General features: G+C 44.5%; 1 long non-coding RNA gene across 12 annotated transcripts in view; it reads right to left on the bottom strand.

The window, feature by feature from the left end:
* Nucleotides 1–13517, bottom strand: part of LOC128563530 (uncharacterized) — a 279275-nt gene that overhangs the window by 114897 nt on the left and 150861 nt on the right. For all 12 annotated transcript variants that reach the window (XR_008373804.1, XR_008373806.1, XR_008373799.1 and 9 more), the window contains exon 3: nt 10647–10774. This is a non-coding gene — a long non-coding RNA (uncharacterized LOC128563530). The remainder of the gene's footprint in view (nt 1–10646; nt 10775–13517) is intronic.

Below are 13517 nucleotides of genomic sequence, written 5' to 3'. Positions count from 1 at the left end.
TTATATTCAGCAGACCAAGTTCTAAGTCGAGAGATGCCACCATCTAGTCGGGGGGGGCTTAAGCAACACAATTGCTCCTAGTCCCCAGTTCCCTTATCTGTGAAATCTGGGGATCCAAGGGCTGACCTCACTCCCTGGGACTTCCATTAGAGCCAGGCACCCCACACAGGGGGACACTGCAGGTCCTCAGTACATATCTATGCAATGAAAGAAAATATGAGAGAGAGTGTTACGAATTGTAAAGCCCTGCACAGGTGACCGCGCTGGCTTGGCTTCTCAAGGCAGACGGGGGCCCTTGAAGGAAGACCACCTTCTATATTGCTCTGACTTTCCGGCCCAAACTGAGTGGCCTGAAATTCAGTCAACCTAAAAAGAAATTCCCCAAGTATGTCCTGTGTGCTTGTTATGATGGCAAAAGGTGAGACTAGAGACAGCATATCACTTCTGCTCCCTGGGATTGTAAATGTTTAGAGGGCAGGGTCCTTCCCTCTAAACATTTACAGTCCAGGGGAGCAGAGGTGATATCCACGAAAGATGATGTGGCTTCTGGAGACAGAATGAAGTCCATGGGAAGAGAACAGGATATCCAAAGCCCGGCCTTTACTCTGATGGTAATTACTCTGATGGTAACTACGACCCACTGCAGTAGGGGTTCATCTGTGTGGCCCATGGCTGCATGAACTAGATGGAAAGGGACCCAGAAACGCTTTCATTTTCAGGGTTGGGCCCAGCCGCTGTGCCCGTCTCAGCTTCGTCCTTCATAGGCACCGCCAGATGAGGAAGCTCCACATCTGTGGGTGCGACAACAAACGCTCAGTGACAGATGTTATCAGACGAAATAAAATCAGGCGCATTTTCCCCTACTGTTACAAATCCCTCCTCTGCAATTGCCCTCACGTTTTGACATTAATTGAACTCTATCTTTACTACTAAAAATAAACTCCACGTCGAATGCAATGCACCAAAAACCTCAATACAAAACCACAAGAAACAGCAATAGAGAAATGGGCCAATACAGAGGTGTTTTGAAAAGATGTTTCGTTTCAAGTATAGTTCCGATTGGGCCAGGGGTTCTTCTTACTACTGTGGATGCTGAATACAGGAAGCAACCTTTCCACTTGTACTTTGTGGCTAAAGACAAGGGCTGGCTGGTGTCCGCAGAAGGTGGACACTGGGAAAGCAGAAGGTGCCTGCCGCCTTCTCGTACAAGACCTGAGAAGGCCTGCGGTGGGAGAACCTGGCAGTGAGCCCAGAGATGCTCCCGGGGAAGATGAGGCCAGGAGAGGAGTCCAAAAAGCAAGGTGAAGGTCAAAAGGAGAAGGAGCCCAACTTCCCTGTACATCCAAGGAAGGGCCAGGAATGAGAGAACAATGAGAGGCCCAGGAGCTAGACAGGTAAGGAGCCAGAAGAAGGAATAAGAGCGAGAGCCCCCACTCACTGACCATTTGCCAGGCGACGTTCTGTCATCCTCAGGTCCACCCAAGTGGGTCCTAGTCCATTTTGCAGCTGAGGAAAGAGAAGTCTGCCGGGTGCAGTGGCACATGCCTGGAGTCCCAGCTACTTGGAGGGCTGAGGCAGGAAGATCACTTTGAGCCCAGGAGTTCAAGGACACTGTGGGCAACATAGCTGAGATCTTCCATGCCAAAAAAAATAAAGAATATAAAAATAAAATTGTTTTTTAAAAGGGAGATAAATTTGGAGAGTTATAAAGGACTTGACCACAATCACATGGGCAGTAGGAAGTACAGCTGAAGGTGGAATCCCAGTGTGTGTGACTCTGTGCTCCTGGGGACTCTGTTCCAGGGCAGTAACAGTGCACACAGTCCTGGCTCACGATGAGGAAGACATGGACAGCTTCCGCTGACTGATTTCCAGGCTGTGCGCAGGCCGGCTGGCTCCCAGCAGGAGAGATGTGCCTTTAGCACAAGTAGAACCCCACGCACAAGCACGAACGCTTGGGCTTTCCTCAGGGACACCCCATCACAGAGCAGCCTTGCCTTAGGATACACTCAGGACTCTGGGCTTCGGAATCCCAGCACCACCCAGCTTTGTTCCCCTGCTCCCAACATCAGAATTCCAGAGAAATTCACTCCTATGACCCCCAGACAGACCTGCCAAGCCTCTCCTTGTTCACAGAAGGCAGGCAACACGGCTCACTTCTTAGTCACAGCATCAAGGGATAGTTCTTCTGGCTTTCTGATACTCTCCTCCAGTGATGGGGGTGTTGTCCGCCCTTTCTCCCACATGGAAACAGCTGAATCCAACCCTCCCAATCAGGCAGGGAGTGGGGATCATCAGAAAAGGTTGCCACACTTGTACGTGCTCTCCTGCTCCCGAAGCCGGCTGCCTGAACCGGAACATGGGCTTGCTAAACCCAGCTCCATGCTTGGGTAAATCCTTGGGGCCAAAAGAGGCAAACGGCACTCCCACAGGAAGGCCTGCCTAGAAATGAGAACTCTCACGTTGAAATGAAAATAACTGGAAAATGTGAGTGCACAAGGGTGCTGAGGTCCAAAAGGTACAAAGGTTCTTAATTGCTAATCAGCAGCTCAGATCCTAGAAGGCCTGATTCACGTGCATCTTTCAAGAGCCACAGGAGGCAGCACCCTCTCCAGGAGGGTGTAGAAGGTTCTGTGAGTGTCCCAGTCAGTCCCCTTGACAGAAGGGCAAGGCCTTGTGTTCTCCATCTCTGGGTGTCACAGGAATGCTGAACACCATAGCAGATTAGAAACGCAAACATACCGTGGAAACCAAAGGTGCAGTGCAGAAGCTGACCTGAGGAGCTCAACAGGAGCTCAAGTCTCTGCTTCCCTGTCTTGCGGCAGTTCACACTTTCTCACCCACCTTTCCACCTTGCACAGTTTTCAAGTTCGTGGCAGAAACCATGTCAGTTTCCTTCTCATGGTGCTATTTATTTTCTCTAACATCTTGTTTTTTAAAAAAAAGAAATTGCAATTGACCTCATTTTTTCCTCTGAACTTTTCAAAACTTTCTTCTTTTGGGTATTTCTCTTTTTCCCTCTCCTTGCTACCTCCTTTTCAATCATTCATTCGTTTGTTCTTCCACCACCAACCATAGGAGGCCCAGCCCTGGCCCAGACCCTGCACTGGATCTTGGCAGTTCTCCCCCTAAATCAGCTCACCAATGATGGATGGTCAGGGAAGGGGATAAATGAGGTTCTCACGCCATGCAGCCACCCTGGCGCAATGGAGCCATCTTCAGCTACCTGCTGTAGGCCAGGAGAGGGAGGAATGGTGAGGCGCTGGGCATGCCAGACAGGGGTAGGGCTGAATCACCAACTTATCTCCCCTTCTAGGCTAGGTTGGTGGTAAGTGAAAGGCAGACAGCACAGCCAATCAAAGACCTTGAAACAGCATGGTACAAGGATCTCTAAATGGGACATACAGATGGCGCTGGAATGAATAGGATGCAGTAATTCAAATTAGACTAGCAACTTTCAATCTGTTTGTGAATGGTGCTGCATCCCCATCAGTGAATTAGAGCACTGTGGTTTCCAGGCAGTGGTATTATTCTTGCAAAATTTGTGCTGAATTAAAAATATATTCAAGAGACAACAATCCAAGATGGTGGCCGAGTAACAGCTTCCCTGCAACAAGACACAGTGACTCTGGGGAGATAAGACTCCAGGCATCTCTGGCTGGTGAGATCTGCCTATAATCATCCCTTTGAGGATACAGGGAGTCAGCAAAGGACTTCTGGACCCCAAGAGTAGGACAAAAACAGTGGAAAACTGGCAAGTGGTTGCATGAGTAAGATCGACCTAATCCCACCGGCAGACGTAAGTACAAGCAGCAGTAAGACTGCAAACCAGAAAGGCCTTACATGTGAACTGTTTTGGTGTTTCTGGACTTGGCACTCAGTTGAACTGCCTTGGGGAGAGCTTCAGCAGGAGTGTGGAGAACTATGGGCATTGTCTAGAGCCCCAGACTGAGCCATTGAGCTGGACGGAGCTAATAGTTTTTGGCTATGGGCCACAGGGACCCTTTGTGAGAAAACTGCCATGGCTAGCTCCGCCCTCAGGGTTGCAGAGCAAGGAATGGGCGGGAGCTAGTAACATAGTGACTAAGCAGCCTAAAGGCAGGGACTGAGCTGCCTTACAGCCTTAACCCTCAGGGGCAGAGTGAGACCGGTTTTGGCACATTGGAGCCTCAAGCTATGCCCTGGGAAGAGTGCCATGGTGTCACAGCTCAAAACAACCTCAAACTCTTGGCTTGGCGCCACCAAGACCTCCATAAAAGCCGCACCACCACCCCCGACCTGCGACCCGTGCCCACTAGGCCTCTGCATGCCCTGACCAGGAACTGTGGGAGCCGCGCAACCCTGAGTCCTCCCTCCTCTACCCTCCTTGCCTCCACACCGGCCCGCTCGTCTGGCCAGTGACTCTGGTAGCCATGTGCTCTCTGGAGCCCTCCCTGCCTCTGCACAGAGCTCTTCTCCTGGCCAGAGAGTGCTGGAGCCTTGGGCTCTCTGTGCCAAAGTCACTGGGTGCCAGGCACTCCCAGAACCGTGCACATCACCTCCCGCCCTGTTGCTGGATCCGGGTGTGTCACACTCCAGAGCTGCTTCCACAACCAGAACTCCCTGGATGGGGTAGCCCCAGAGGAACTACACAGGGTCACTCCCAACAAAGATCCAGCAAAAATAGAGTGATCCTGCTGGGTCAAACCTTGGAGAGACACCTCCCCAACTCTGAGGAGGCAACCGTGAAAAACAATCATGAGGCGAACTCAACAGAAAAACTCTGGCAATATGAATAATCAGAGTAGATCAACTCCCTCAAGGATCAATGGGGCAGACACAGCAGATCCCATGCACAAATAGCTGAGATGTCAGAAATCAAATTCAGAATCTGGATAGCACATAAGATCGAATTATAATTCCAAGCAATAACCCAAAGGTATCTCAAGAATTCAACGAATTCAAAGACCAAATGACCAAAGATTTTGACACATTGAGACAAGAAGTTGCAGCCCTCAAAGATCTGAGAAGCACAGTAGAATCCCTCAGTAACAGAATGGAGCAAGCAGAAAAAAGGATTTCTGTCTGACATTGAAGACAAAGCTTTCGAACGCTCCCAAACTCTCAACGAGGAAGAGAAATGGAGGGCAAAAACAGATCACTCTCTCAGAGAGCTCCAGGATAATTCAAAGAAAACCAATATTCATCTTATAGGGATCCCCGAAAGCAACGAAGTGGCTTCACAAGGCACAGAGTCCCTTCTCCATGAGATTATGAAGGAGAACTTTCCAGACATTTCAAGAGATTCTGAAATTCAGATAGCAGACAGTTTCAGAACTCCAGCATGACTCTACCCAAATAAGACATCCCCCAGACACAACATAATCAATTTCACTAAAGTTAATATGAAGGAGAAAATTCTGAAAGCAGCCAAATGAAAGAAAACTGTCACCTACAAGGGCAAGAATATTAGAATACCTGCAGATCTCTCTGCTGAAACCTTTCAAGCTAGAAGAGAATGATCATCGACTTTTAATCTGCTAAAACAAAATAACTTTCAACCCAGGATTCTGTACCCAGCTAAACCGCTTTTCATTTATGACAGAGAAATTAAATACTTCAATGACATTTACATGCTGAAGAAATTTGCCATAACTAAACTAGCTCTCCAGGATATTCTCAGACCTATCCTCCATAAAGACCAGTGTAATCCTACACCACAAAAGTAAACCCACCCAGAAAATTTTGATCAAATTACAATTTCCACAGTCGCAAAAGGATTAAAAATATCCACTGGACTTTCAAAAGGCTTATCAATATTCTCAATTAATGTGAATGGTTTAAATTGTCCTCTAAAGAGGCACCAGTTGGCTGACAGGATACAAAAACTCAAGCCAGATTATCTGCTGCATACAAGAATCGCATCTTACGTTAAAAGACAAATATAGACTCGAGGTGAAGGAATGGTCATCTAAACTCCAGGCAAATGGAAAGCAGAAAAAAGCAGGCATTGCAATCCTATTCGCAGATGCAATAGGCTTTAAACCAACTGAAATAAGGAAGGATAAGGATAGACACTTCATATTTGTTAAAGGTAATACTCAATATGATGAGATTTCAGTTATTAATATTTATGCACCCAATCAGAAAGCACCTCAATTTATATGAGAAACTCTAACAGACACGAGCAACTTGATTTCCTCCAGTCCCATAGTAGTTGGAGAGTTTAACACCAGTTTAGCGGTGCTGGATGGATCCTCCAAAAAGAAGCTAAGCAAAGAAATCTTAGATTTAAACTTAACCATTCAACATCTGGAATTAACAGACATCTACAGAACATTTCATCCCAGCAAAACTAAATACACATTCTTCTCATCAGCCCACGGAACACACTCCAAAATCAACACACCGTAGGCCACAAATCTAAGCTCAGCAAATTTAAAAAAATAGAAATTATTCCTTGCATCTTCTCAGACCATCATGGAATAAAAGTTGAACTCAGTAACAACAGGAATCTGCATACCCATACAAAAACATGGAAGCTAAACAACCTTATGCTGAAGGATAGATGGGTTATAGATGAGATTAAGAAGGAAATCACCAAATTTTTGGAACAAAACAACAATCAAGACACAAATTACCAGAACCTCTGGGATACTACAAAGGCAGTCCTAAGAGGGAAATTTACAGCACTGCAAGCCTTCCTCAAGAAAATGGAAAGAGAGGAAGTCAATAACTTAATGGAACATCTCAAGCAACTGGAGAAGGAAGAAAACTCCAACCCCAAACCCAGCAGAAGAAAAGAAATAACCAAAATCAGAGCAGAATTAAATGAAATCGAAAACAAAAGAATTATAAAACAGATCAATAAATCCAAAAGTTGGTTTTTTTGAAAAGATCAGTAAAATAGATAAACCTTTGGCCAACCTAACCAGGAAAAAAAGAGTAAAATCTCTAATTTCATCAATCAGAAATGGTAACGATGAAATAACAACAGACCCCTCAGAAATTCAAAAAATCCTTAACGAATACTACAAGAAACTCTACTCTCACAAATATGAAAATCTGAAAGAAATCAACCAATACCTGAAAGTACGCCACCTACCAAGACTCAGCCAGAATGAAGTGGAAATGTTGAACAGGGCTATATCAAGTTCTGAAATAGCATCAACTATACAAAATCTCCCTAAAAAGAAAAGCCCAGGACCAGATGGCTTTACGTCAGAATTCTACCAAACCTTTAAAGAAGAACTAGTACCTATATTACTAAACCTCTTCCAAAATATAGAAAAAGAAGGAATATTATCCAACACATTCTATGAAACAAACATCACCTTAATCCCCAAACCAGGGAATGACCCAACAAGAAAAGAAAATTATAGACCAATATCACTAATGAATATTGATGCTAAAATACTCAATAAGATCCTAAGTAACAGAATCCAACAACACATCAAAAAAATTATACACCATGACCAAGTGGGATTTATCCCAGGGTCTCAAGGCTGGTTCAATATACATAAATCTATAAATGTAATTCAGCACATAAACAAACTAAAAATTAAAGACCATATGATTCTCTCACTTGACACAAAAAAGCTTTTGATAATATCCAGCATCCCTCCATGATCAGAACACTTAAGAATATCAGTATGGAAGGGACATTTCTTAAACTAATAGAGGCCATCTACAGCAAACCCACAGCCAATATTGTACTGAATGGAGTTAAATTGATATCATTTCCACTTAGATCAGGAACCAGGCAAGGTTGTCCATTGTCTCCATTGCTCTTTAACATTGTAATGGAAGTTTTAGCCATTGCAATTAGGGAAGAAAAGGTGATCAAGGGTATCCACATAGGGTCAGAAGAGATCAAACTTGCACTCTTCACAGATGATATGATCATATATCTGGAAAACACCAGGGATTCTACTACAAAACTTTTAGAAGTGATCAAGGAATACAGCAATGTCTCAGGCTACAAAATTGACACCCATAAATCTGTAGCCTTTATATATACCAACAATAACCAAGCCAAAAAAACAGTCAAGGAGTATATTCCTTTCACAGTAGTGCCAAAGAAGATGAAATATTTGGGAGTATACCTAACAAAGGACATGAAAGATCTCTGGAAAGAGAACTATGAAACTTTAATAAAAGAAATTGCTGAAGATGTTAACAAATGGAAAAACATACCCTGCTCATGGCTAGAAAGAATCAACATTGTTAAAATGTCTATACTACCCAAAGCAATATATAACTTTAATGCAATTCCTATTAAAGCTCCATTGTCATATTTTAAAGATCTTGAAAAAATAATACTTTGTTTTATATGGAATCAGAAAAAAACCTCGAATAGCCAAAACATTACTCAGAAATAAAAACAAAGCTAGAGGAATCACACTACCAGACCTGAGACTGTACTATAAATCGATAGTGATCAAAACAGCATGGTATTGGCACAAAAACAGAGAATTAGATGTCTGGAACAGAATAGAGAACCAAGAGATGAATCCAGCTACTTACTGTTATTTGATCTTTGACAAGCCAATTAAAAACATTCAGTGGGGAAAAGATTCCTTATTTAACAAATGGAACTGACTGGCAACCTGTAGAAGATTGAAACTGGACCCACACCTTTCACCATTAACTAAGATAGACTCTCATTGGATAAAAGATTTAAACTTAAGACATGAAACTATAAAAATACTTGAAGAAAGTGCAGGGAAAACTCTTGAAGGAATCAGCCTGATGAATATTTTATGAAGAGGACCCCCCGGGCAATTGAAGCAGTATCAACAATACACTACTGGGACCTGATCAAACTAAAAAGCTTCTGCACAGCCAAGAACATAGTAAGTAAAGGAAGCAGACAGCCCTCAGAATGGGAGAAAAAAATTGCAGGTTATACCTCTGATAAAGGTCTAATAACCAGAATCCACAGAGAACTCAAACGTATAAGCAAGAAAAGAACATGTGATCCCATCTCAGGACGGGCAAGGGACTTGAAGAGAAAATTCTCTAAAGAAGACAGACGCATGACCTACAAACACATGGAAAAAAGCTCATCATCCTTAATCATCAGAGAAATGCAAATCAAAACTACTTTGAGATATCACCTAACCCCAGTAAGAGTAGCCCACATAACAAAATCCTAAAACCAGAGATGTTGGCGTGAATGTGGAGAAAAGGGCACACTTGTACACTGCTGGTGGGAATGCACACTAATACGTTCCTTCTGGAAGGATGTTTGGAGAATACTTAGAGACCTAAAAATAGACCTGCCATTCGATCCTATAATTCCTTTACTAGATATATACCCAGAAGACCAAAAATCACAATATAACAAAGACATCTGTACCAGAATGTTCATTGTAGCCCAATTCATAATTGCTAAGTCATGGAAGAAGCCCAAGTGCCCATCGACCCACGAATGGACTAGCAAATTGTGGTACATGTATACCATGGAATATTATGCAGCCTTAAAGAAAGAGGGAGACTTTACCTTTTTCATGTTTACATGGATGGAGCTGAGAACATATTCTTCTTAGCAAAGTATCTCAGGAATGGAAGAAAAAGTATCCAGTGTACTCAGCCCTACTATGAAGCTAAATTATAGCTTTCACATGAAGGCTATAACCCAACTACAGCACAAGACTATGAGGAAAGGGCCAAGGAAGGGGAAGGGAGGGGGGAGGTTAGGGTGGAGGGAGGGTAATGGGTGGGGCCACACCTACGGTGCATCTTAGAATGGGTACAGGAGAAACTTACTAAAGGCAGAATACAAATGTCTACATACAATAACTAAGAAAATGCCATGAAGGCTACGTTGAACAGTTTGGTGTATTTCAGATTGTTATATGAAACCAGCACATTGTACCCCTTGTTTGCACTAATGTACACAGCTATGATTTATTAATTAAATAAAAGATCTCTAAATGGCATAATTAATGAATTAAAACAAAAAACAGAAACAGAAACCCTCTTCCATTTTGGAGCCTGTCCTCCTCCTTGCCAGGCATCAGCCTAAGTTCTTTTCCTTCACTAGTTCATCCAGTACACACTACATGCTCAAGGTGTAGGTACTAATGCAAATCTTAGAAATGAGGAAAGCAAGGCCTAGAAAGGCTGAGAGATTTGCCCAAAGAGAGGCAAATAGCAAAGCCAGAGAAACCTAGGTCTCCCTAAAGCCTTGAGTCTTAACATCTCGCCCTTTACCCCATGCAAACTCAGCCTTGGTGTGCTTGAAACATGTGATTCAAGGAGGTGGAAGGAAAAGGTGCAGACTGGACTGGGAAGGGAGGGAGCTGTCAAGTTTGGAATGCCCCCAAAGCAATTTTGACCTGATTGCATAACCCCCACCTCACCTTCTCCACCTCTCACCAACAGTCTCACTTATCTCAGCGAGACGGCTGGAGTACCTCATGCCTTCCGCTAGGGACAGAGCAACAGCATTCTAGGCATAATGACCAGGTGGACCAAACTCTGAGAGCCAGGTAACAAGGTTAGGGAGACATCCTGGAAAGCCAACTTCCCAAGCACTTTAGAGCAACACAGGAAGACATGCCAAGAAGTCAAGAGCTATAACCCAAGCTGTGTTGCAAGAGACCATCAATTCCAAAAGCTAGTTTGGGTCCCACAAGACTCAGGAGGAGAAAATCCCTTACCTTAATTCTCCAATCCTGAAAGATGCGAGCTTTAGTTCAGGGAAGGATAGTCTCAAATCCTTCTGGAGTGCTGAGGGAATATGTACTTTTTTGGATTAAAGCACCTAAATCTCAGGTGTAACAGGTTTCTAGAAATACACAAGAAAAGGATAGAGAATTGTTAGCATCAGTGCTTACCTCGAACAGATTTGTTAATGAGATGTTTCATCCATTCATAATAAAAATGAGAACTACATATTTACTATATGCTGAATGAGAAGCACCAGCAGAGCAGACGTTTACTGAGCAACCATTATGCACCAAGCTATATTAGGCATTCTATTTACATTAAGCCATGTAATCCTGAGATTGGCTTTGATGCCCACCCATTACAGAACGCACACAAGTTCCCAGAACTGATGACTGGGTCTTCCTGACTCGCAAACCCTCACCCATCAATCATTGGCCCCCTTCCCTGCTAGAGCATTTTTATTCATCTGACTGCAAGAATTGTAGGTGGAGAGGAAGAAGAAACAAAACCAGTAACTTCATTCTGAGAATGGCTTTTCCCTGGATACACAACCCATTCCAAGGACAGTGGGATCACTTGAGCCCTGGAGCCTGCAGGTTAACTTTGTTGTGGGTTTGATCTGAGCTCAACACTATCTCCAAGCAACACGATCAGGTGGATACCGTACATTACTCTGAGAGTAAAAATGCACCCTCACCAGAGACTCTTACCCTAACCCATCATCAAGAAGACTACGTGAAGTGGCTAAAAGGCAGGAGCGTGCAGGGAATGCAGCTCGGAATAAGAGCCCAGGTCTTATCTACTCTGGGGAGGACCTGCCAAGCTAAGCTAAAGCAGGGCTTGGTAGGTCATATACTGACCCTCTCCTCTCCTTGAAAGGGTCAGGGATGCTCCAGTGTGGCACCCACAGAAAGCCCCACATCACTACCTTTACAATGGGGTGCCCCTTTCTCCTTCTAGACCTCCTTCTTGCCCTCCCCACTCCCCCAAAACAATACCCAGTATCTTGGCAGTCAAATCACAAATGAGATGATGCTAGGCCAGTACAGAGTCAATGCAAACCCCCTAAGAAGTTCTGAAGGAGGATTTGCTCTCAGCCCTAAGAACAGCTGGAAAAATTTCCTTGCCCCACAGCTAAGAGCAGAGGCAAGTGGCCTGCACCCACCAAAATGAATCCCTCCTCTCTCTTCTGGGAACAACTTGACCATAATGAGCTAGTCCAAGGCACTCTAGTTGTCACATTCTCCCTGATGTGCTGGTGTCACAAACAGACCTACAATGATACTACAAGTCTAGGAGAGTCCCTGCCTCCTCCCAGTAAACGCTGGTTTAATCTGTCCAGTGCTCAGAGTCCAGTTCTCAGCAGCACAGGGTGAATTTCCCCTCACTCAGAAAAGTCCCTTTGTCTAGCAGTGCACTCAGAAGGATGCCACCCTCAGTGCCCTGAAGTCCCCAGAGACCACCCACCCTAGTCCCTGGGCATTTCAACTGGGAATTTTTGCCTTAATGTCAAAATGCAGTCAATGGGTTACCCAAAATAGGGCAGTGATACAGCCTCCCAGTTGCCAGTGGGCTCTTCTCAAACTGGCTGGGTGGGCAACTCGGTTCTGCTACTTAAAAAGTCCCTTTAGGAGCCTGAGCAAGTTACTGCAACTCTCTGGACCTTAGTTTCTCATCTTAGAGGTTTGTTCTCATGTTAGGTGGGAATCTTCACAGATGAGCACTTGGCCTGGGGCATTACAAGCACTTAGAAATGTCAGCTTTTATTAATACCAATTGGACAAATGCTGGAGACCAAACATCTCAGTCTCCTCCTACCAGGAAATAAAAGCCTACCCCCCAACATTCTTATCCCACCTCAATGACTCCGAGTGAGGGCTCAGCACACAGGGCCAAGGGTGCAAAGAAGCAGTGAGATGGTGCTGCAGCCTGGGGCTGGAGTTGCAGGTCCTCAGCTGCAGGCCTGGCTGTGGCCCATGAGAAGGAGTGGGTTGGGACACTCCCCACCCCCGGGTAGGCTGCCAGGATTAGATGAAAGAGTGCACCAGAGAGATGCTATAAACTAAAGTAGTAGAGAAATGTAGTTAATCATAACAACAGCACTGTTTAAGAGCACACTCTATAAATGGCTCTTCACTGAGCTCTGTCCTCTCCCCATCTAACACATACGACATGAGACAATTAAGTTCACACACTCGTCCTGGAAAAAGTGCTACACACTGTATCTCACTGCTGAGTATCAGACAGTCACCTTCAAGGTACTCCCCATGGAAAGCTACCCTTCAAAGTGCTTTCTCTAGGATGAGTTCACAAATTCAATTGTCAGGGCTCATTCCATGACAGCCTTGATGGCTATTCCAGAAAGAGTTCTAAAATTTCTTTGAGAGTGGACTAGTCACTGGTGTTGGTGCACAGCTTCCCGAGGCAAGTACTTTGAAGGTGACTGTAGTGAGATTCGGTAATGAGGGGCACAGCAGTTTTCTAGGACATGTTTGCCAACTTATTTGTCCAACCTTCTACATTGGTCCCAGGAGGTCAGAAGACATGCAAAACCATACTCCTCCTCTTATAGATGTGGCAACTAAATCTCAGAGAGGCTAAGGAAGCTGCCTCACACTGAACAGCAACTATGTGGACCAAATGGCTGCGTTCGGCCATTGTAAGGGGGTAGGGTGAGAGGCAAAAATGACGAAGAACTTGGGCTTCTGCAGAAAAAAAAACAAAATAACCTCTTCCCAAGACAGTCAAACTGATTCATGGTTTTAATTCATGTTTTGAGACACACACACAGAACAAAGTTTCACAGAGCTTAAGGAACTAAAATTTCTAAGTTTCTCCCAGGAGCTGTGGGGAGTCCTAGG

The sequence above is a fragment of the Nycticebus coucang genome, chromosome 13 (genome assembly GCF_027406575.1).
Source record: "Nycticebus coucang isolate mNycCou1 chromosome 13, mNycCou1.pri, whole genome shotgun sequence".
NCBI lineage: Eukaryota > Metazoa > Chordata > Mammalia > Primates > Lorisidae > Nycticebus > Nycticebus coucang.
This window is presented reverse-complemented; position numbering and strand designations above follow the sequence as displayed.